This window comes from Condylostylus longicornis, unplaced genomic scaffold (assembly GCF_029603195.1).
Source record: "Condylostylus longicornis isolate FDR11 unplaced genomic scaffold, ASM2960319v2 ptg000040l, whole genome shotgun sequence".
Lineage (NCBI taxonomy): Eukaryota > Metazoa > Arthropoda > Insecta > Diptera > Dolichopodidae > Condylostylus > Condylostylus longicornis.
Genome location: NW_026578009.1, coordinates 11,133,313 through 11,158,784, shown reverse-complemented (window position 1 = coordinate 11,158,784; position 25,472 = coordinate 11,133,313). Strand labels below are relative to the sequence as shown.

General features: G+C 25.5%; 1 protein-coding gene and 1 non-coding gene across 2 annotated transcripts in view; one reads left to right on the top strand and one right to left on the bottom strand.

Annotated features, from left to right (window-relative positions):
- The window catches only part of LOC129609673 (putative uncharacterized protein DDB_G0277255), a 235,850-nt gene that overhangs the window by 180,955 nt on the left and 29,423 nt on the right, over positions 1–25,472 (bottom strand). The window lies entirely within an intron of this gene.
- Trnas-gcu (transfer RNA serine (anticodon GCU)) lies at positions 12,923–13,004 on the top strand. The gene has a single exon. It is a non-coding gene; the product is annotated as a tRNA-Ser (tRNA).

Here is a 25,472-nt window from a genome sequence, read left to right as displayed (position 1 = left end):
TATTGCAGATTTAAAAATACTAAATGATTTTTAGTACTTACAACAAATTCATAATTTTTCACAGTATGAAATATTATGGTACTATGGAAATTGTAGCCTATATGGAAGAGAATATCATTGCGGTAGTTAAGATTGAACATGAATTTGTCAAATTTTTCAACACAGGTGGACCTGATTCAACTACCATGTTCAGGGTTTAGGTAAATATGGTACTGAGTGATAGCAATTTGTAAAAGTTTAGCTTATATAGAAGGATTTTTGGTTGTTATCGGCATTGTTTAATAATGTGTGTATTATTAACGAATTAATAAACGAGCGAGGCCTCTACGACAGTGACATTCCTTTATTTTGAAATTATTTTTCTTCTTATATAAGACAATATTTTTCCTGCATATACTTATGTAAAAAAATTTCAATACATAATGTAGTATTTTTTCTTCATTAGATTTGTATACATCAAAAAAAAAAAAATAAGCATTTATGTAAAGTCAAGTGAAAACTAATGAAATACTTGTAATCAAAATAATTCAATGGTTTTATAGATACATCGTGATTTTTACCTACAACAAAAAGAACAAACAAAAAATAAAAGCAAATCAAATAATAAACGAAAAATAATCAAATAGCGCAACAAATCAGTTAATCGTAATTTAACTTGCTGTAATATTCTCTCTTTGTCTCTCTCTCTTGACAAGAAAATTATTTTTTTTTTCACAAAAATTTGTATTTTATTACACTAGTTACCTATCAATCACCTTTTGGAAATATAAAAAAAAAACGAATTTACGTTACGTACGTTATCATTAACTTCATACCTTTAGTATACCGATAAAGTTAAAGCTTATAGTGAGTTGCTGCTGAATGAACGATTAAATACAACTTTTGATAAAGTAAAAAAAATTAAATGCTTTTTTTTTATTCTTCTACCGAAACAAGACCTATTAATTAACCGTCATCAATATATTTCATACACATGTGCACATACTCAAATATCAATCCGATTGTATAGACGTATGTGAATATTTTAACTAAATTAATATTAAATTTTAATGGCTTTCCGCACATTTAACCGAATCAATCTTTGATTTTTCATTAAAACTAACCAGTCAATAATGGTATATTTAAGCAAAAAAAAAAATAAAAATAAAAAACCATAGGGGAAAGTGCAATTTTTAATTCGTTTCGACGTTAAATCGAATTTTTATATTTAACCAACAAAAACAACAACTAAATAAGAAAAGAAAAAAATTACAGTACCATTTAATTATGCTTTTTAAATAATTTAATAAGTAATCAATTCCTATAGAGAGTAAAGTTATCCAAAAAAAAAAAGAAATTTAAAATTTGTGAAATTTTCCACTATGCCACAAACAAAAAAAAAACTGAAAAAAAATCAATATTTAAACAAAAACTATAGAATAAATTCAAGTAATATTCAATTTCTAGAAATACAAAGTGATCCTTAGGTGTGTCAGGATTTTAGTGTGTTTTTTAAAACTGCATTCAAATTAAAAATGATTTGGAACTTAACCCTTACACTTTAAAATAGGTTAGATTAGGTTAGGTTGACACGACCATCCAAGAATACACATAAGCCACTTGGGCCCGTTGTGATGCCACTGAATTTCCATGTCCCTACCCTCACGTGAACCAACCCCAGTCCTTTAAAAATCGGTTTCGGTCCCTGACATTTACATTCAAGGAACATCTTTTCCATCCGTCTTAATAATTAGTTAAACCGATCATTAAATGTCTATCTGATCAGTGACGTGATGTTAGCAGTATTTAGATAAACATATCATAGAATCATTTGTATATATATTGCTTAAACAATACTTTAACCTTAACTTTTGACAAGGTACAAAGCTGAATATGCGGTAAATTGAATCATAATTTCATAGTCATATATCAATACTCCATCTATATTTTTATTAGTCAAATAATACATATCTGTATTATAGAATTCGGATTATGAATCCTATAATACACACTCGACAAATATTTTGACATTCGTATTCATACGTATATGTATATATGTATATACAAATGCATACATTAAGTCAATAAATTACAGGTACTCAAGTACATATTTCATAGCATTGGATAGATAGCAGAATGTATTGTAAAAATATACGATTTAAATCATAGGGTAAGCATAATAATTATAGGTAAATAAAATTCTTGCAAATTAAATTGTTTCAAATAATTTTTATATTTTTTTTCAAATATCAAACTGAATTGAACAAGGTTTGTAGTTTGAAATTGCAACTAAAATAAGTTTTCGCTAATTAATTAATGGTTTACCAGAATTTTTTGCTCAGAATTTTTTATGAACTTCTTCGGAACTTACGAAGGGGGATATAAAAATTATCAAAATTTTATAGAAAAAGTGTGTCAGTATTGTTTCCATGTAAATATACCATGACACGTTAAGAATTTTTCGTGAATTCAGTAAGAAATCCCTTCAATTTGGTTATTCAATTTGAGCTATTAAGGATGGGTAAGGACTAATCTTGAGCCCTAACTTTTGAGTAAATATGAAAATGCTTTGAATCACAAGTATCTTTTAGTTCATACCATTTTGAATTTACTGTAGCTATAAGTATTAAGAAATTATTTAAGAAAAAATAACTTAAAAATCATTGAAATTTTTAATAAAAATATTTTTTTTTGTTATTAATGTTTCAATAATTTTATTGAACATTTTTCTGACAACCTAAAATTAACTAGCCTTAAAAGCCTTCAATGATCAGCATGACATTCGACAGTAGCTTTCATAAGTTTTTTTTAATATAAACGTATGTAAGTAATAATTTTCTCTCCTACAACTCTTATATTTTCTGTTTTGGCTTTTCCATTATTGAAAAAATAAAAAAGATACTTATTTCTTCTTTTATTTCTTTTTACTACCAACCAACGTACAATCCAATCACCCATAATCATCTCAACAACACTAAAACACTAAAAAAAAGTAGTAAAATAAAAAAAAAATCAAACAAATTTCCATGCACAATTCTTTTTTCATCTCGTGCTATTTTACATGTAATTTGTGTTTTAAAAAAAAAACTTTTATAAAAAACTAACAAGAAAACTTTTAATAAAAATAAAAAAAAATCCAAGTTTTTGGTTTAAGTTTGATGATATTTGTAAAAATTTATTTGATCACCGCACATGGAAGCTCGGGCGGAAAAAATCAATCATTTTTGCTGGCGGCAGTAATAACAACAACAATAGTAACAGCAGCAGCATTTATAAGCAAATAACAAAAATTTTTGAATTACTTTCCAGCCCAAAATTGGTAATCAGTTGTGGGTAGTTAAAAGATCATTACGGACAATATGTTAGTGCGTTGTTGTTTTATTCGATAAAAGGAGAAAAAAGTCAAACAAATAAACAAAAAAAAAATTTTTTTTATGTAAAATTTTTTTAATCATAATGTAATAAGAAATACTTATAAAATTTAACTCTTTTTTCAAGTGAATTAAACAAAAAAATTACACTCTCTTGCCAAATTATGTGAAACAACAAAAGAGGAAATTAACATTAATGTTGGAAAAAATAAGAAGCATACTTAAGATTGCTACACTCTTATGCAAATCTGTGATATTAATTGTCAAAATTATTATTTTTGTTTGTCTAGTTGATGTTGTTGACTACTGGGTTCGGGAAAATTGAGAAAACATGAATTTGATTTGTTTGCAAAACGGAACATCGTTCGTATGTCTATGAATGCAATCATCTGTAATTACTCTCTTTTAAATACGTCAGCAAGTAAAATCATTGCCCGTGTCAGTTTCGGTCATTAAAAATTTTAGTGCCAGTCATTAAAAATTTAAGTTTCAAGTAGGTGTCCAGTATCCTAATACTGTATTTGGAAGTTAATTCAATTTTAATCTTTCATGATAAATGTCCTCGTTTGTAATTTATACACGTTTAATGACAGCTGTCAAAATAGAATATCAATGTTTAATCGAAGCTCACACTAAAATTTTTAAATAAGTCAAAATACTAATTTGTTTCCAGTACTGTTCAACTTTCCTACTGAAAAAAATTTCCAGCAAATGGAACCGATTTATCACGAACAATTATTCAGAGTAAGTAATATGGAACGAGAGTGTATATAAACTTCAGCTTTTTATTGATAAATCTATACAAGATAATTTGAACAGTATAATAAATTTATTTTTTATTTTCATTCATTTCCCCTCAAGTCGTTCGTCAAAAACAATTTTCGATATATCAAAAATGGATATATGTAGCTTGTGCTGTCACGAAAATATTTACATACGAGATTATAAGTATATGTGTAGATTACACTTATGGTAATAATAACGTTATGGACTTTATGTATCTGCAATAAGAAATTATGTACGGAAAATGGATGTTCTGACTTTTTTTTTTGTTTTTTTATCATTAATGTGAAAATAATCGCTACTTAGTTAGGATTTTTTTATTTAATTATCAAAGCAAAATTTTATACTTGTTGTTAGCATAAGTGCTCAATTCATATGTAAAGTATTTGAATGTTTTTGTGCAAGAAGAAGAACTTTTGTTGAAAAGCAACAGAAAAAAGGTAAAATTTGGTTAATCTCTGTCACATTTTTTTTTAATTATGTACCGTTGATCACCTCAGCTTAAGGGAAATATAAATTTTAATTTCGGTGTATAATGTTATTAATTCTAATAGTAATCATATGAAACTTTTTTGAAGTTTCGAAGAACAAAATATTCCTTACCGATTGTGTTACGTATAGCAGTTATTTTTTGTGTTCAATCAAAAGGTGCTGCAATAGGCTATTCAGCAAGCATAAAGTTTGTTTATAGCACTTTTAGTTTAGATACCGGAACCATTCAAAAAATGATTTTTTTTTAATTTTCTCGTTTCTTTCAGTTATTTTTCAAGGTGATGTAATATTGCAGCTTCCCAAGATTTTTTTTCAAAATGTATAATGTATAAGCAGCTCTAAAAAATGATAAAAGTCTTAGCATTGCAAAAATAAGTAAAATACTTCAAACGATTGCATACATTTGGGATAAGGGGAAAAAATTGAAAAAAGCGTTAAAAGGCTACTAAAATTTCACGCCCCTATAACTTACGATCTAAAACGATATTAAAAATGTGAAAAAAGTAACGGAAAGACAAAGTGAATCTAATAAGCACTTTTTTCATAAATGTTTTGGAAAATTGCTAAAAAATATATTAAATTTTATATTCTCATTGCATTTGTGTTAATACTTGAGTGCACTGCAATATTATAAACTAATTAATAAAATTAAATTTCATTGTATTTAATACTTAACCCCACATAAGTAAAACATCAATTAAAAATTAACAACAAAACACATCAATCTATTATCTATTATAGTATAACAATATTGTTACAGATCTCAATCTAAATTTAATATTCAATAATCAAATAAAATAATATTTGGGTCAAAAGGAATACAAGGTTAACTACATATGTAAAACAGAAATTCACATCAATTTTTTGTTTTTCTTTCATTCTTTTCATGTTTCTGTTATACTTAATTCATATAATATTATGTAACCAATCTGAGAGAATTAATAAATATGGAGAAATAAGAGACTGTTATAATATAGCAATGATTACAAGAAAAACAAAATGAAAAATTTAATATTGCAATGCAATCATCATAATTTAATTGCTTTTACATATTTAACGGAAAGTGATTTGCTTTCAATTACTTATTGAATATTAAAATATTTAAATTTTTTTTTTTTAGTAATTTTTATTATTTCATAAATTTTCAATTATATTAATGGCACTTATTTATTTATTTTATTTATTTGTGCAGTTACTAAATAATAAATATTTATTATATGCAACATAAATATACATACATATATGTATGTATATATATGAAAATGATTTTAATCGATTATCAATGTCAAAGGAAATTTATACAAATCAAAAGATAACGAAATTTAATTAATTTCAATTTAATTTGATTGCATTTTAATACGATGCAATGAAATGTAAAAAAAAAAAAATTAAAAAACAAAAATTAAAATGCATTCATTAAATTCCATTATAATTTTGATAATTGAATATAAGTTTTTCAAAATGCTCACTGTAAATTCAAAATTTCATATTTGCTTGCACTTGTAGCGTCATTCCAAATGCATTTTTTAAATATTCATTTAAAATTTAAGCTATTTTCCTCTGTGTATTAGTTTTTCATGCACGTAAACTCGTAGATTTTTAAAATGTTCAAAAGAATTTGATCGCAATCAAAAAAAAAGATTTTAATATAAGCAAATCACATTCAACTCATTTTTTGTTTTTTTTTAATATAATTGAGGATATGAGTGGGTTTTGAAGTCACGTTTAAATAAAAAAGTGTAATAGATAAAAATTATTATTAAAATCGTGTATCTTCCATTCTATTTTGCATAATAAAAATGAATTATTAGATTAAAAATTTAAAATATGTATTAAAAATAATTTATAGTTTGGGTAAAAGAAAAAATTTAACTAGAATTTCTTTTTCAAGTAAAAAATAATTTTCTTTTAATAAAATAAATTATTTATTAGTGCCTAAAAGTTGCTAAAATTTTAAGCTCCTACAAGAGGGCATCTGGAGGTAAAATGATAATTCAAAAATATGAAAATTTAAAACGTTTCTCAGGAAACTAGTACTTTTAGCAGTCATTTTCATAAATCAAGTATTTTTATTGGGTAGATAAACCAATAAAATTGTGGTTTTCCAGCTAATTCGGCAACTCTTTAGTTCTTCTAATACAAAAAATTCTTAATACAGCACTTAAAATTTGAATAACTACTTATCACAATTTTATTTTCTACGTAATTTTAAATCCCGGTGCGAAAGGTTTAATAAAAATAAACTGTGTGTGCAATTTTATTAGAACTACAAAATTAATTAAACACTTTCTAACAATTGTTTATTATGGTTTATAATTAAGTATTACTATAATTTTTGCAAAAATTGGAGCTACATACTCTTAAATACAAAATTTTTAAAGAGTGGAATGCAATTCTTATTTTAATTTAATATTTCCGGATTTTAATTTTTTATTATTAACATTTTATATAAATATTTTTCTTAGTCGAGTAATTTCATTACAATTTGTGTTTGTGAATAATATAAATATATTATAATGATGACATAAAAAATCACCCACACAACACTTTACTAATTTAAATCACTTTTTTAGTTTCACTTTAAATTTTTATTTGTTCTTCCACTTAAATACCAAATTTAGAAAATTTCTTTTGAAAGAATTATTTTGAAATTTTTATTCTATTTAAAAAATAATTAAATTTATTTTTTTTTTTAAATATTGCAAGCATAATTGTCATTTTTAAATATTGCATTTTAAATATTGCAAGCACTACGTATATGTACGTAAAAATGGTACACTTTTTAAAATAATTTTCTAATTATAAATGGAAATAACATCGATTTCATTTTAGAAACTTCATTTTAATCTCTTCTCTTCAAAAACAGATTGGTGCTGTTGAGATTAAAAGATTAAAATGACAACTTAAAATTAATTCATTTTATATTTTCTACTTCACTATTTAAATTTTTGTGTTATGAACCTACCCTTAATTAATTATACGTTTAAAAAGATTAGTAAGAAGTGAAATTTTTAAAATTGTATTTAGAGTATAGAAAAGAGCTTAGCAATAATGAAATTGAATAGGAAATATGTACTTGGTTTCTTTTAATTTTTTTGACATTATGTTTTTCATATACTGAGTTTCGGTTCTTATTTAAATTAAATATATGAAATCCTTGTTAGTATTTTGAAATTTAGAGTGTAATAGAAATTATGAATCAACAATTGCAGCACCATTTTCTGGATTGTCCAAATCTGTACTTTATTTTAACTGTTAATTCATACAAAAGAAGATTTTTTAGAAGCGTAATTTTGCAGTTCTTTTTTGTTTTTGAATATTTTTGTATATCGTTCTTTTTAAATTGATTGTTATATGTGATTATTTCTTTCGTAGAATTTTGAAAATTAGAGTGTAATTTATGATTACTCTATTACGAATATCCGGCGCAAAAATTTAGAAATTTCAGAGCTACGAGCGGAATTCATGTTAAATCCGTGAACCAACTAATTTAAAAATTTTGCGATTTTACTTGTTGCAAATAAGAAAATGTTCAAACTTGATAGGTCCCGGGTTATCAAATTATAGTTCACAAATGAAATCGCCTATTTTAAAACAAATACATACACTGTAATTACTCTAGAATTCAATGATAATGGCCGTTAAACTAAATTAATTTTAATCCTGAGCAATTACAGGAGTAGTTAGTTGTTATGACTCTAACTTGAAAAATTTCTAGACCCCGTGTCTATTTAAAATTTTTTATAACATCTCGTGGTACATCTTAAGAAAATTCAAACTTAACTTCAATTTATAGGCTTTCAGAAGAAATTTTTAAATACGCAAATTGTTTATAGTCTCAGCAACATTAGATGAAACGAACTCTATTAAAACACAATAATTATGTTGCCCAACTTTACAAAAAATTATCTATTTTCAATCTATATATTTGCAAAATAATTTTCTGAAATTCATTTATTAAACTAAAATATTTCATAATTATAATTATTTACTTGTCAATATCTATCAATTTTATCAGACTTTCAATTATAAACAAAAAAATAGAATGGTGTCCGATTTTACTATCAAATCTGTATAAAAACTATAACCAGGCAATATAAGAGAATTGCTTATGTTTTTTGAAAAATTTTATAGTAATTTAATAACAAAGCACTAGATACAAACTAAAAACTAAATCATTTTATTGCCTCAAATCAATTTTATTTCTCTTATATAGATTCTCTTGTATGCAATTATCTTAGTTAAAAATCATTTAAAAATCTATTTCTTTGACCCATTAAATTTAAAAAAAAAAATAACAATAAAAAAACACAATTAATTAAATTCAAGAATTTTTAGTTTTAATTTTCATTTATTGTTGTGCTCCAATTTTCAATTTTTTATTTAGTCCATTGTAATCAAACAGTTAAGAAAATTTTTAATAAGCATTCAATTTGTTTTGTCTGGTTTCTGATTATGTATGTCAGTATGAGAATTCAAATAAGGCAGCAGACGAGCTGGCGAGGATGGCGATACATTCTCAAAAAAATGAGGCAATTTTGCGCTGGGGGGGGGGGGCTTTGCTCTCACGGCGGCGGAGTTGTGGTCTTCCGGACCTCACAAGTTCATCAGAAGAGTGGGTCTCGAGCGTGTGTTGTAAGGCATGTCCCGCACTAAGGTGAGAGAAGGTGGCGCACAATAGATTTTTATACGTGGTCGCGGTGCACTGTTACCGCCGCAGTACAAATCTACAAATCTATAAATGGGAATTCAAGAGAAATAAACTTACAACACTTTGTGGTCCACTCAATAATTCAGGTTGACCATTGCATATTACATTGACATTTTAAAATTTGATTTAACATTAAACTTAACTAATTGGATACAATTTTATTTAAGCAGGTCATTTATTTTTCTATTCATAGACTCAACCAAGGTGTAATTGTGTCACCCGTTTCTCAATATTTTTGTGCTCTGTTTCTCAATATTGTTTTTTACACCGATTGCTTTGCTAAACAGTGCATTCTAAAAACACGTGCAAGCTTAGTGTTATTACAAGTTGTGAGACTTGTTGTTGGGTACGATTTCCAATTTTTTTGATAAGCAGCATTTTAGGAATAAAATACCATTTTATTAATATGATATACTCGTAACGTGTAAACTCCATAGCGAGAAAAATTTGCGAAAGACGTTTATTAGGGCTCACCTTAATCATATTGGCAATTTTCGTCTCAAAGAGGTTTATTCACATTTCATAAGATTCACTATCGCGGATGCTATATAACAATTACTACATACATTTTAATGGAAAATTTTCGAAATTCTCAATATGACAGAGGAGAGTATGATTTTAAATATATCAACTTATTACCTTTTATTTTTGAAGTTCCAGTTATTTAATATTTAAATATTACTTTTCCAAAAATATATTTGAATCAGATAGGCACACACTGATAATCTAGCATAACTAGATCGATTTTTTTCTCTTAATTTTCCTAATATTTTTTGAGTTAGAACAAAATTGATTTACTATATGAACAATCTATTTATATACAATAAAATAAATAAAAAAGAAATTAGAATTGTTATGGAAATTACTAGTTTTTCTTTAAAGACCTTAAAATCCTAACATCTGTTTTCAACTTCTTCTGTTACTCATTCTAAATGGCATTCATACCTACCTAAATAATAAACGTATCGTAATTTGTATATTTGTTTTACCAATAAAATGTCATGTACGTACACATGCATATACAACAAATGTACTTATATCTATATATGCATATGTGTGTGCATAAATTTTCAATATTGAAACAAAAATATCTTGTCATGTTCCATAACAAGAAAATAGAAAACAATAATTTTTTAATCTTTTAAATCACCCTACATACAAAAATAAAAATTTTATAACAACAAAAACATAACAAAAGTATCGAAAATTTATCTATGATGGAATAGTTAGCCTAAAATGGTCAAACGAAATATCGCCCATCATTTTTAAGTTTTGACATAAGATTTCATTAAAATATTTTGTTTTTAATTTTTTTTATTTTTTATTGATTTTAAAAAACATTTTGGATAAAATTTATTTCAGATGAATCTCTACTCTATAATAATAAAATTTATAGTAATACAGAGGTAGAGGTTGTAAATATGTACAGTCATCCCCGGATAAATGCGTCACATAATTTTTTAAAATATTAAGCAATTAAACGCAATATTAAACGCGATTGGGCCATTTAAACGAAAAAAAATTATTTCTTCGAACACTTCCAGTTTTTAAATTTTAAATTTTTTGTCATTTGCTCTCAAACTAGATATCTGAATGAAAACTTCTAATCGAAAGGGAAATAAATATAAATAATTTAAGCTAAGAGACATCTGCGTCTTTCAGCTTAAAGTATAGAAAAACAATTCAGAATTCAAAAATAAAATTTCTTTACATTATCTATTAATCGGAAAAATGTACATGTATTTTTGATTACAATTAGAAAATTTTGACACAATTGACACAATTAGCCGAGACGCATACGGATAAAAATTTGCTGATAAAGACTGAAGCATAATAAGTACATCAGGGGATGACTGTACATATATTTGCCCAAATAAATATTATATAGGTATATAAAAAAATTTTTAATCTCCAGATTAAGGTGTAATGAAAGTATTGACAGATTACAAAGTAAAAATTTATGGTATGTGCGTATACAAGAATATACAAAAATGTATTTAGCCATTATTACTACATTATTATTATTATGTTAATTTAATAATAGAATTGATTAATGAAAATTTAATTCAATTTTGATAAAGCAACAAAACAAAAAATTATTTATTTGATTAATCCATTTATGTGTGTGCCAATAAAATAGAAAGTTACTAAATAAGAACTTATGAGTATACCGATAAAAAATTTTATGATTTATAATTTATTAAGTTTTTTTTTAAATCTACTACACAAGAAAATTAATGTTTTCACTCATTTGATTTTTTATAAACTGGGAGTTAAAACTAAAAAACACAATAATTACAAATTTTCATTTAAATTTATAAAAAGAAAGCATTCTCCTTTTTGTAGGCCCTTTATAGATTCAAACTCTTTAGTTTTCGAATAAAACATTTTAGTTCATAAAGGGTCGAAGGAGAAAAATATCTTTATTTGAAATGAATTTTAGAAAATTATTATGTAAATGATTTGCCTTCCGCTTTTATTAAGCCCATAGTGTCAACTTGCATTTAACTTAAAAACTAAAAGGTTAATAACGTGTAATTATGATTGAAAGACGGTTTAAGGGAAGTGTTCTAAAAATTTTTTGTTTAAATTTTGACTTTTCATTTCATATGTCCCAAGCCAAAAGAGTCACTGATATTGGTGATGCACGTCTTCAAAAAGAATTTAATGAACTTTGAAATTAATTGAACAAGTTTTACAGAAAATTTTAAGAAAAAAAAAATAAGTTCGAAGCTTTTAATCAAAACCGGCTTTAAGGCTGGCTAACTCAAAAAGGAGGACAAAAATAAGAAAATGTTCCCTATTACATCTGGAAGCATTTTTATGTTATCCGGCTGCAAGAATACCCGAGCCTTACATCATGTATAATATTAAACTTTGCAATTAATGTCATGGTATAACGAGATTTAATTTTACTCATTACAGAAAGAAATTCAAAATTTGCTAATGTTTCAATTAATAATCATCTTTGTTATCAATTAAAAGAATCTAGATATTTCCATTAAATATTGAAATTTAATATACCCAACATTTGCACATAAATTTTTGAAGGAGTGTTATTTAAAATTTGAGTGAATAATATCAATCTAGTATATAGGTATACGAAACTTCCAGCAGTCATTATCAAGCTTATGAAAATTACAGCTGCTTTTATCACATTTATGACTATGTTTTAAAATTTTACTGCTTGCTGTAAAAGTGTCTGTTACCAGTTTTGCAATTAAAACTACTCATACACATATGCGGTCCTATTTTTTCGCTATTGTTGAGTTTGTAAATAATTTTTAAGTGAAAATTCTAGGTATCACAATTGGTTGGCTTGTATTTTGCAAATAAAATTTTATTGACCAATAAATTAAATGTAAATAATTTTTTGAACTTTTATGACCCTTTGAAGAACAGAAAAAGCATTTATTTACCTTAAATGTATTTTCGACTTATTTATTTTTTTTTTCATTAAAATTAATTATTTGTAGCTATCTATTTTCGAGAAGATGCTTAAGATGAATTTTCAAGTCACATTGACAGTTCAAATAAGCTGATAACGAAATATTATTTTTAATATTTTATTGGTATCTTAATATAAGACGAGGTGGCCGAGTGGTTAAGGCGTTGGACTGCTAATCCAATGTGCTCTGCACGCGTGGGTTCGAATCCCATCCTCGTCGTTAAATTATTTTTTTTTTCTTATTCTTTAAAATTAATTTTTTTTTTTATTTTCTTTTAGATTTTAAAATATTTATGGTTTTAAATGTTTAATGTTTGATTTAAATATTCAAATAAAATTAGAAAACAATATTTTATTTATGTATGAATATAGATATTCGAGGACAAACATGAGTAATTTATTGTTATTTTATTATTGTTTATTATTTTAAATATTTGTTTCAGCAAATAATATCATTTGAATGTTTTAAGTAATAAGATAATGAATACGGCTTTTGAACTTAAGTACATAAAGGGTTAGAAGAAAAGACTAGTATAACAATTTTGTGTGGAGTTAATGAAAACAATAGAAAATATTTGACAACTAAAGCAGAATTAAATATTTTGATAACTAAAAATTATTTTATGAAAGGAAGGACTTGTACAATATTCGACAGTTCTCCACAAAATTTTGTGTAGTTTCACTTTCCCTGAGAACTATATTGCTCTTTGTTAACTTTCAATCGTTTGAGAGCAAATTGAGATTTATTTTTTTAATGGTTCTTGACCAGACTGCAGATATAAGACCATGTTAAGGCAAAATATACATATTTTATTGAATATTTCGAATAAAATTTATGTTTGTTTTTGAATGAAAAATTCTATGTTGAACCATTAAATAGAATTTATTTTTTTTTCATGACGAAAATATTCAGTATTGGGTCAAAAATTGTACTAGTAATGTAATAAATTGACAAACAAATGTTAAGTTTTCTCTAGTCAAAAGGAAAAACTCGACATACATAAATTCTTATAAAATTTGCAAACTCTTAATTTCGGCACAATAAGATCAAATCTGTGTTAGGCTTAATCTCAAAGCCTACGCAGATAGTATATAAGCTTACTCTTAAGCCTACGTAGATAATAAATAATTAAGAGTTCCCATAAGGCTATAAAAAATTTTGCAAAAAAAGTAGTGGAAAACTAATGTCTGACATAAAAACTTCGGTTTCAAAAGACTGAAGAAATTCCAAACAAAGACAAAGAAATATTCCAAATTCCAAACATTGAGGCCGGAACTGTTAGTAATGAATTGTGCTTAATTGTACTGTATTAAGATTCATTTTTATCAACTTGACATTCTTGTTCTGAAATTTATCGAAATCTCACATCACTCAAACTTTAATACAAATTACAATATTGTCAGCAAATTAAAATTCAAATTCATTTTTAAATCACATTCTAATTTCATTCTTAAAATGTCAACATTATTTTAATTTAAATTGAATTTTAAAAGAAACAAGTATCCACACAAATCATTTTTGAGCTCGTTTGCCCAAAACAAAAAAAAAAACTAAGTTTGGGTACATAGAATTTCTGCAGTTGAAAAATAAAATCCTACAAATCATATGTAATCCACCAAATGTCAAGATTTTTTTAACAAGAACTAATCCATTATTTACGAAATTTAACTTTGCATTTCTGATAGATAAACATATTAAACATTGACTAAATCCTTTTTTAAAGTGGAAAAAATAGGAATTTTTATCCTTCTTTTGAGATATTTGGTTTTGAAATTAAAAAGTTGAAAACATTTTTTATGCGGTTAAATTTCTATTTGAAAAACTCAATCAAAAGCTAATGTCTACTAAGCATATCTTTTTGAATTTTAGATACGTTTTTGTCGAGAATAGTTCACAAATATGAAAAATTAATAAATTATAAGGTTCTATAATTAATTTGGACTAAACGAATGTAGCTTAACAACATTAGTTCCATTTTTGCATCTCTTATAATTACATACATAGCAGCAGTGCAAAATCTTCTACACTAAGTTCACTGCGGGTGCGGTTAGATAATAAAACATTGAGAGACCAAATGCTTTTAAGGGGCTATGGTTAACAACAAGAGAGTTATTGTGTCAGACTAACAAACATGTTTTGTTAAAAATGCAAAAAATTAAAAATTAAATTTTAATGATATTTCATAGACTATAAAACTTCGCATAGCCTGACACTGCTAATAAAATCGTTTATTTATTCGAAGTTAAAAATACAAGCCTTCCTCTAACAAATGCACCGTAATAGAATAGTGTGTACAGACTTTACTCTTATGTCTTATTTTGGCAGTCGTAAATTCTTCAGTTAGTTCTAATTTGGACAAATGACAACTTGGACAACTAATGCAGTAATATTATCGACTTTAAAAAAAGGGTTCATCCTGTTAGAACAAGCAATCTTACATGTTTTAACAACAATTCCAGTTTCACCATTTTTGAAATAGAAAAGACCGAAAAAAACTGTGTTGTTTTTTTAAGTCATATTCAAAATTATATTTTTTTTTGCTCTTTTCATTTTAATTCAACCAGACGATTTCCATAAATAACTGAGATTTGCTCCGAATACGCAAAAAGAAAACAAAAACGAAGCAGCAAAAAAAAGTGTTAAAGTAAATGGAAATTTTCATGCATACATTAAGATGAAGCGACTGATGACGACGAGTGAAAATCCCAGTAGGGATTTTCTGGCGTTCTTTTGGCTTTATTTTTCTTGTTTTTATTTTGCGATCTGTTTTTATTTCATTTCAACATCAACTGAATAAATATTGTGTTAAAAAAGGAACCAAAAAAAATTTTTTTTGAACTGAAATGAAACGATAAAATATGAATGAAACAATAAAAGTGAGTAAATGAACGGGGTATAGAGTAGCGAAAATGATGTTCATAAATTTTTTGAAAGCTAAATAAATCATATAAAATCCGCCACTGTATAATAGCGGAGCAATCAGCCGGAAATCATTCACTCCCCGAAATTTTTCTTCTCTCGCTTTTTTTTTTTTTTTGAGTTTTGTTCCCTTTGTGCTTTTTGTACTTTTGAGGTTTTAATTTTTTTAAGAGATCGTTCCATTGGAAATATTTTCAGACGGTTTTTTTGTGTAGTGTTGATTTTAAATTTTGTTTTTTCTTATCAATTTTGTTTTTATTTAGTTTCCATTTTGAAATAGCGGAGAATATTAGTTTAAGTTGATTTAAGAGCCTAAAAGGTTTTATATTAGCAGCATAATAAAACAAAACCAAAAAAAAGAAAAACACTCTATGAGGGTGGAAAAACCTATAGAAATTTTTACTTGGTTTTACATTTTCTGTTGAATAAAATTTATAACACAGACTTCTGTGCTTCGTGCTGTTTTCTTTCATGAATCATGAATTATTAAATCAATGGCCATAAAATTTAAAGTCAATTAAGTATTTGAGAAATATTTAACAAAATATTTATTGAGAAATATTTTTGGATTTTAATTAAACTTAAACAATGGAGAATATTAGATTCGCAATTATGGAAAATAAAAATATGCGAAATGCTCAAATCGTAAACAAATATTATCATATATTTGTAAAACTATTAATCGCAAGTATCTCTTCGTATTATCCAGACACTACTCCTTAGAATTAGTGTAAATCACAAAATATAGAAGTATAATGGATTTCAAGTGAAAAGAACACACTAAAACTGTAAAAGGTAATGAAACAAACAATTTCAACTTCACTTTTTTAACGACTAAAAAGAGGGAATCGACTAATATGTAATAATTAAAAAAAATGGTATAGTTACAAACTAAGTTTCGACCGTATATTAACATGTTTTGTATTTATAAAAAAAATATGGCACATTTATACTCACATGAAAATAAAGTTAATAATAAATTAATTTTAAGATACAAATTACCTTTTTATAATTATGAAGATTTAATGACCTTAAAGTATGACTCACCTGAAAAATAGAAAAAAAATTATTATTAATAGCGTTATGGTAGGGGGAAAAAATATGAAAAAAAAAAAAATTTTAACTTAATAAAACTGAATAGTCTAAATTTTACTTAATCTTTGAAAAAAATTTTGTTTGTTGAATTTTGTAGCAAAAAGTTAAAGTTTCACATTCAAATAGTTCGGGTAGAAATTCAAAAACTTCTCGAGCAAAGCAATTTCATACGTTGCCCTATTTAATTTATTTAAATTTTTAAGCATTTCGAAAAAAAACTGAATCAGACCAACATTTCTTACGGAAAAGGTGTACTTTGACACATAAACTGAAAATATAAACTTATTTCGGCTTACAAATCCTTATTATGAAAGGCAATTTGGAACTTTTCGAACTAAACTGAAATATTAGAATTTTTTCTTAGACTGATGTTTTGCAAATTCATCCCTATAACCTTAAGCATATTTCATTAAAAAAAAAAATATTCATGAAGGTTTTCTATACCTTTAATTTGATTCCAAAATAAAAGAATTTCCGTTCGTTTTAATAAATTCTACTTGAGTTACTTTTATTTTGAATTTTCAATATCATTCAATACCTGAATTTCTTTTAAAAATTATTTTCTAGTTTCGTCATTGACTTTGAACAGGAAATACAAATAATTTCATATTTAATGAGTCAGAACAATTTCAAGAATTGAAGAACAAGGAGAATTAAACCTTAACAATTATATTCACCCTTTAAGCCGATTTCATTAAAAATTCCCACCAATTTGAGTCAGAAAAATTATAAAAGTCTTCTTTGAACAAGAAGAAAAAAAAATCTATACTCACGTACGTATATATGAATATTTTTCAACAACTCATTATTTTTTATATTAAATATTGAAGTTTGACTTTGAGCAACTTAAGGACAATCTATTATATAAAGTGTATACAATAAACATGTAAACATTACACAGTTGATTGATCCACGTTGAATTTATGTATCTTTGAAGAAATGATTCACGAAACATGAAAATATAATATTAATTTATCTAAAAAAATTAATATTAAAAGCAAAATATAATGGTAGTAACTGTGACAATAAGTAACTGGACATGTATGTTACGTGTATATGTATGTAAATAAGAGAAAACAAGTATGCGTGTAAATTGTACATGTGTTAAATTAACGTGTTTTATGGTACTATATTACTTACACAGAAAATGGCATGACCTCTTAAGAGTGTTCTACACATTAATTTTTTATCTTTTCAATTGAACCCATTCTCGCAGAACAAAAAGAAATTGAATAGAAGAACTTTCCAAAAAGAGAAGAGGAGGAAAAAAAAATTTATTAAACTTCCCACCTACGATTGTACGATTGTAGTTAAGTTAAAATACTCGTATAACAAAAAAACAAATAGTAAATCCAATGGATGATTCTGTGAAGTATAATAAATTTTGGTAATGTGTCAATAAGTACCAAATATTGAGGTTTACAAATTTGTTTGAGATAAACACCCTGGCAATTGAATCAATCCTTGAAATATTTTTACAGTATTTTATGATAAAAAAATTTTTAACCGATTCTTTATATTTTATTCTAGAGCGCAATCCCTATTTTAAGAAAACCTTTACATTATTAATCATACCAGATTTATTGAATCAAAACAGAAAAAAATATGAAACTTATGAATTAATTCATAAAAGGTTACTACAATTTTTCTTGCTAAAATTTGACTGCTTGTCTGCCATATCATTATAAAAGTGTGTATCTATTCACATATACTACTTTCAAATGAACTGTTAAGTATACGGCTTTTTCTTTCTTTTTGCTACTTTTTTGTTCTTTTTTTTGAGATATTATATCGAATACTGAAATGCAGCCATACAAATGAGGATTCACATACATACTTTGCGTACCAACATTGCTATTACAACATGCACATGCATATAAGAACTATGGAATAAATAAAAATCCACTCATGATATTCTCATCTTTTCCTGTTTGGTCAATTCATTTCATTTCACTTAAGAGTTTCTTCAGCCCAATGATTCAATATATTTCACCAATCATTACCAGAAAAAAATTTTGCTGTTCTCTTTTTCCTCAATTTTGTTTGTTTTTTCTTTTCATTTCTGGTCTCAAAAAAAAGCCATAATTCCCCGTTATCTGCTCCACCTTTCTCTTTCTTATACATACTTATATAGACAACTATTGCTTCAAACTTAAATATAAAACGGCTTTAATGACTTACTTTTCAATTCACTAGTCCATAAAAAAGCAACTATTTTATACATTTATGCTTACCGTATGTTTGCGATATCAAAAATACAAAATAGAGAACAAATAAACATATGATATGAATTAAAAGGGGGCAAAGAAGGAAGCAATACTATTAATAAATAAAATAAAGAAAATCCAGAATTCCAGAAAAGAAAGAATTTGATATTTTACTGTTCCTGTTCTTTTTCATTTTATGACGAATTGCTCTACTGGATTTTAATTTGTACTGAAAAAAAGAAAACAAAATAAATAAATAAGAAGAAGTTTTATTTTCTGTTATTTTTTAATATCGTTTTGATTCATAAACTTTTAATTTTAATTTGTCCATAAAGGGTTGTTCAATAAAATGTGAACATCGAAACCGCATGTTATTTATGACCCATGCAATTCAACTTAGACGACAAATTTTCCAAAGAGCATCTCAAAGCAAAAACAATGAATAAATTGAGTTCTTCACAATTAATAATTTTGCATCCCGATCACCTCTTTAACCTTTATCCCATTGGTACACGCAAATTCGTCAATAGAATGTTAACCAAGTTGATTAAGTATTGCGAATTTCATAAAATGAAATCGTAAATAAATCTACCAATAAAACTAATCTCTGTAACCACACGTATATCCTCTCCAATTATTAAAAAATTGTAACGCTACTATTGAAAACCCTTTACTAAAAAGCAAATATCTACAAATATATTTGTTATTTTCATATAAATAATTTTGTTCGTAGAAGAGACAAAATCAATTATAAAAGACCGACTATCAACATCATAAAATTAAATCATATATTTTAGAATAGCTGGATCAATACACATATCGATATAGGTACGTATATCGAAACTAAAAAAGTGACTAAGTGTATATGGACACAGCCTTTTACTTAGACAAAACTTTTATTTTTAGTTATTTTAACAAAAATTTTATTTTTATAATTAAGTAGTTATAATAATGTCACGACTTACAACATACATAGTACATAGAGTTACATATATAGAGTTAAACCAATGATACGTTCATAGATTCTTTTTGCAATAAAAGATGTTGCTTAACTCCTTAATTTGTTAGACTAATTTCAAATTAAAGAAAATTATAAGTCTAACTAAGCTAATACTGGTCGTAGTTTTCCAAAAATTCGCATGTAAGTATAAGGTACTCAACAAATCAACATCGGCACTCTTGAAATCATGACACCCTGTGCATTTAATATGAAATAATACAATGTATTTTTACCTATAAACCATAAATAATAATATATAACTATATGTTTGTATGTATATTCCCAAATATAAACGTATAGGAAAATTATATAACAATTTGTTTTCTATAAATACATATACATACTTAAATATATTTATATATATGAACAAACATTGTATGAAAATTACCGATAATGGTATTATGTTTGGTGGACCAAATTATTATAGAGGTTACTGAACCCTCTTCTCTCTTGATGATAGAAATCAACAGACCGACAAAAAGTCGAGTGAAAAAGTAATAATAAAAAACAAAAAAAAAATTTAAAATGATTACAATAATTTCAATATATGTATGTACATATATTTATATACATACATATTTATGATAACTCTGGCGGTTCTTACAAACAAAACAAAAGTGCGGTCGAATTTCTAACAAAAATAATATAATATATACGAATGTATAGTTTTAATGTAAGTGCATAAATACATTAAATACAAATTTATATATGTACGTATTTAATAAATAATATGTATTTTGAAAGCAGTGCTTTTCAGTGATGACATGTAACTAAGAATGCTATACCAGAAGAATCAGAAAGAAATCAACTTTACAGTGCTCTACTGAGAGGTAGGTATCACCTGCGTAGTATAAATCGAATTCCTCGCTGTGCAGATTTTGTGGGAACGAAAACAAAATCGCCGACCAAGTCCTTTGCGATAGCCCGATACTAACTGTCCGGCGTCGCAATTGATTTCGGCAGGCCTTCCTAAGAGTTCGGAAACTACTGTCCAACTTACTGTAAAAACTACGAAACAGTAGAGATTCGCTGTTCGACAGCAGTGTTACTACTAAGGTTGTGGTCAAATATTCAGATCAAAGGTTATTGAATTAAGTTATTTACATAATTGATTCTCAAATAAGTTACTTATTAAACTGTGCAATTATCTACTGATATTCGAGAACAAATATGCTGTACTAACTTTTACAAATATTATAGAGCTAAGATTTCAGGGGGTTTAATAAAATCGAAGTTAAGGATTCCTAATATTTAAAAAATTCCGAAATATTAGGTCAACTCAAATAGTTTAAGAGACATTGGAAAAAAATATAAGCAATTTATATTAAAAAACAAAAACTTAATTATTAAAAATTTTATAATTAAATTTTAAGCATTTGGAAAATTTAATTTGAAAAAAAATTTATACATGTACGTACGTTTGTAAAAAAAGCAATCCCGATCATAACAACGCCGCACATATTGCTTAAGCGTCCGAAAACTAGATTACATAATCGTTCTATTAACGCTTGGTTAGACAATAATTAAATTTCAGATTTTTTTTCCTTTTTCTCTCTTATTAAATTTTACAAAATTATAAAGTTTTCTCTACCAATTGTTATTGAAAAATAAGGTTAATTTTCTTGAGATTTCATTTTCTTCTATTTTGTTTTTGTTCTAAATAAAAAAAAAAAATTACAAAATTTTTCGATTCAATCTAGATCTGTAATAAATTAACCAATGAACTTTTAGGTTAAATATTAATTTGATTAAATATAAATTAATCAAATCGGTTTCTCTGTTCCACCAGACAAAAATTATGGAATTTTAAAAATTTGAAGGACATTGTATTTATGTATTTGTTCGCATAAATATTTTGTATAAGTATACGTATATTTATGTGTACGTATATTTGTACATACTCGTATATATACCTATATACAATAGTTACAAATTTTTGTGGGAAAAAAAATATTTTTTTTAAATGAATTAATTTTAAAAGCATTTAATAATTAAAGGATAAAATATTTTCAATAATAAAAATTTTTAACTCAATTATCAATAGAGTGATTTTTTATGTTTTAAATGCGAGAAAAAATTTGTACTTGATTTTATTGTAAAAAATTGTGAATTAATTCAAAATAAGCATAGCAGGAAATTATTTTAAAAATTTAAATAATTAAATACAAAAGATAGAATTAAAATTAATTAAAAATCGCATAGCATAAATATTTTCATATTTTGATTTTTAAATTAAAAATTTTATTTTGTTTCCATTTTATTTTAAGAACATTAATTACTGATTATATTAAGAATTCTGGAATAAGAAAAAATTACAAGCAGTTGCCTCTTTTTGTGAAGTAAGAATATTACAAAAAACATAAACTAATAAGTACGCCTAATAGGGAAAAATTTAGAGTTGATCAACATTCTTGCATCTTATTCTTACCGAAATGAGAAAGAGTGAGTAAATATTTTTCATTCACATATAACTACATAATTAGAAATTGGAATTAATTTTGAACTTTTGAAAAGAGAAAATGTTGAGAGAAAATGAGAAATCCATAAAAATCCAATTTAAAAAATTCGAAATTTGACCAATTGAGAAACTAAGAGTAATATATAAGAGAAATTAATAGTTATGAAATTAAGAGTAATTATAAGTAATATATAACTATAAGAGCTGAAGTCTTTAATATAAGTCCTCCATAAGAATCCTCCTTACTACAGTAGTTGACGACATGGTACTTAAACCCTTATAGAACCTTCTCTACATTACAAGTTATACGTATTATAAAATGCAAAATTGGGCTCAAAAATTAAACCTCAAATTATAATAATCGCATAATGAAAGTCAAGTTTATTTTAGAAAGTAAAAACTTTTAACTTTTGATATTAAATATTTTAATACAATTAACTCATTTATTTTAGCACTAATATTGTATATTTTAGGACTAATAATGTTGAGGTTCTGTGTGTGATATAATAATGCTCGTATGTGCCCCTCATTTTTCCCTTATTGAATGAAAAATTAATGAAATTCTTATTTTCTTAATTGGATTTCGAATTTTTACTCATTCCTCTTTTTTAGCACTTTTCCAAAAATTTTTTGAAAAAAAGTGCTTATAAGTTTCACTCGGTCCGTCCGTCCGTCCGTCCATCTGTCCGTGTGTCTGTTTACAAAACTTCTACACCCTTGAAAATAGAAAACTGAAATTTTGCATGTACATAGATCTTTACTAAAAACTTGTTTTCGTAGAACAAAATTTTTACCTATCTCCCCCCCTCTAGGAGTTATACCCCCCCAAAACCCTAAAAGTGGCCTTTTTTAACTATTTGTTGCAATGAAACCATAACCATTTTTGAAATTTTGCAAACGCATAAAGGCAGTGGCTTGCTTCCCCTAGCGCGATATACTATAGTTAAACTTTAGAAAAACAAAATGGCCGTTCAAATATACCGCTATCTAAAGTCCTTTTTTTCCAATTTTTTGATTTCGTTTTTCTTCTAAACCCTAGCCTGTAGAAGGTTGGAATCTTAGGGGCTTTTAGACATTAACAAATAGTTCATTTCGTTTGAAGAAAATTTTTTTCCATCTCCTCCCCCTCTCAAGTTATCGTCTCTTGAAATTTGTAAAATTTGAATTTTTGACACCTTATATTTCCGAAACAGCAAGCTTTTTCAAATTTCTATAAACACAAAAAACTAACTGTAAATTCCTTGACATTAAAAAATATAATTATTTTTCTTAACTCACACAATTAACTCTTAAAATCGAGCATTATGTTAACCCCACTTTGTATTAATTTTTGCTTTATATCAAAGACTGAATAGATCGTTCATCCTAAATATATGCAACCCTAGAAATAGCTTTGTATATGAATGAAAATAATAATAGTGTGATAGGTATATATAGACTGTATTTAAAAGCAGAATTTTCACTTGCTGAAGGGAAAAGTGCTACAATACAAACCATTGGTTTGACCCAACTTTATTTAAATCTAGTATAAAATAATCAGAAATTATTGAGGAATACAATTCTGAAACATGGACTAAATTTATCGAACTGCAAATTAAATTTAATGAATTTGCCACATTTTCCATTCAAATTTCTGAATGCATAGGTACCTTTTTCAAACGTAAAATACTTTAAATTGTTTACTAATATTAAAAATACTTAAACAATTATTTTATAATACACAATAAATAATTAAAATAATATTATGGAAACTATAGATGCTTCAATACCTTAAAATTGTTACAGTCTCATAATATAAAAATGTTAATTTTATTTTGCAATATACTTAATCCTCATTTTAATTAATTTATAAATTATATTTTAAATTTGTCTACTTAATTAATTTTTATTAACAATAACAAAATTTTATAATTAACTTTCCTTTTACGAATTTTTTTTTGCATATAATTTTTAATAAAAACAAAAGATCTTTCACTATATACATAGAATAATTTGATACCGTGAAGGTATTAATTTTAAAAAACAAAAAGGTTTCAGGAATTTTCAATGAGAAAAAAAACAAAGTAAACTGCTTAACGAATATTAAATGAATATTTTTTTTTCTATTATAAATTAATAATTATTATAAAATAATTGAAAATTATTATTGAAGGCATCATGCTATTTAATTGATAATCCATTTTAGTTTCTGACACCATCATACCGTAAACATTACCAAAAAAATTGTCATTGAATTTAAAAATAATTGCAAAAATTATTTTAATCTTTTGTTTTCGGTTTAAAGTAATTGTTTCGAACTAAATTAGTATGTAGATATTTTCAGAAAAAAAAAAATCAATATAAAATCATGCAGAGCGAGTTATTTTTATGGTGTTGTAACCTTTTATATGCGGGGTATTGCCATATGTACTTACATATTTAATATTAATAAAAAAAATAATATTGCAATTAAACTTTGTCATGCTATTGAACTTAATCAAAATTCTTTTTTTTTTATTTACACAATAGTAGTGTTGGTTTTTACAAATTACAACACCATAAATTTATATTTTAAATTGAATTTATTGGAAAAAAAAAATAAATAAAAAGCATTAAAATATTTTAAAATATTTTTGGTTTTGTTTTAAAATAATTAATGAGAAATTTATTGTAAGTATTTGTTTGCAAATGAATAAAATTTATTTGGCATTTTAAGTACGACACGTAAATTTATTGAAGGCAAAAGCATTTTAATGAAAACCAATTTTTGAATATGTTTGTATTGTATTTGTATTGCACAAATATATTCGGGTTTTATTAGTATATACATACATATATAAGTGTATACCTAGTTTAATTGTGTAACTATTATTGTTTTCTTTTAGTCATTAAGTAAATATAATTAAAACAAGTGAAAACGTTTCAGTCGGTATGAACCGATTGAATTATACCCTGCACCTTTCATTGTTGTATAGCAATTACTCAAACCTGTGAAACCATTCTATAGAAACTTCACGGATATGTCTGAC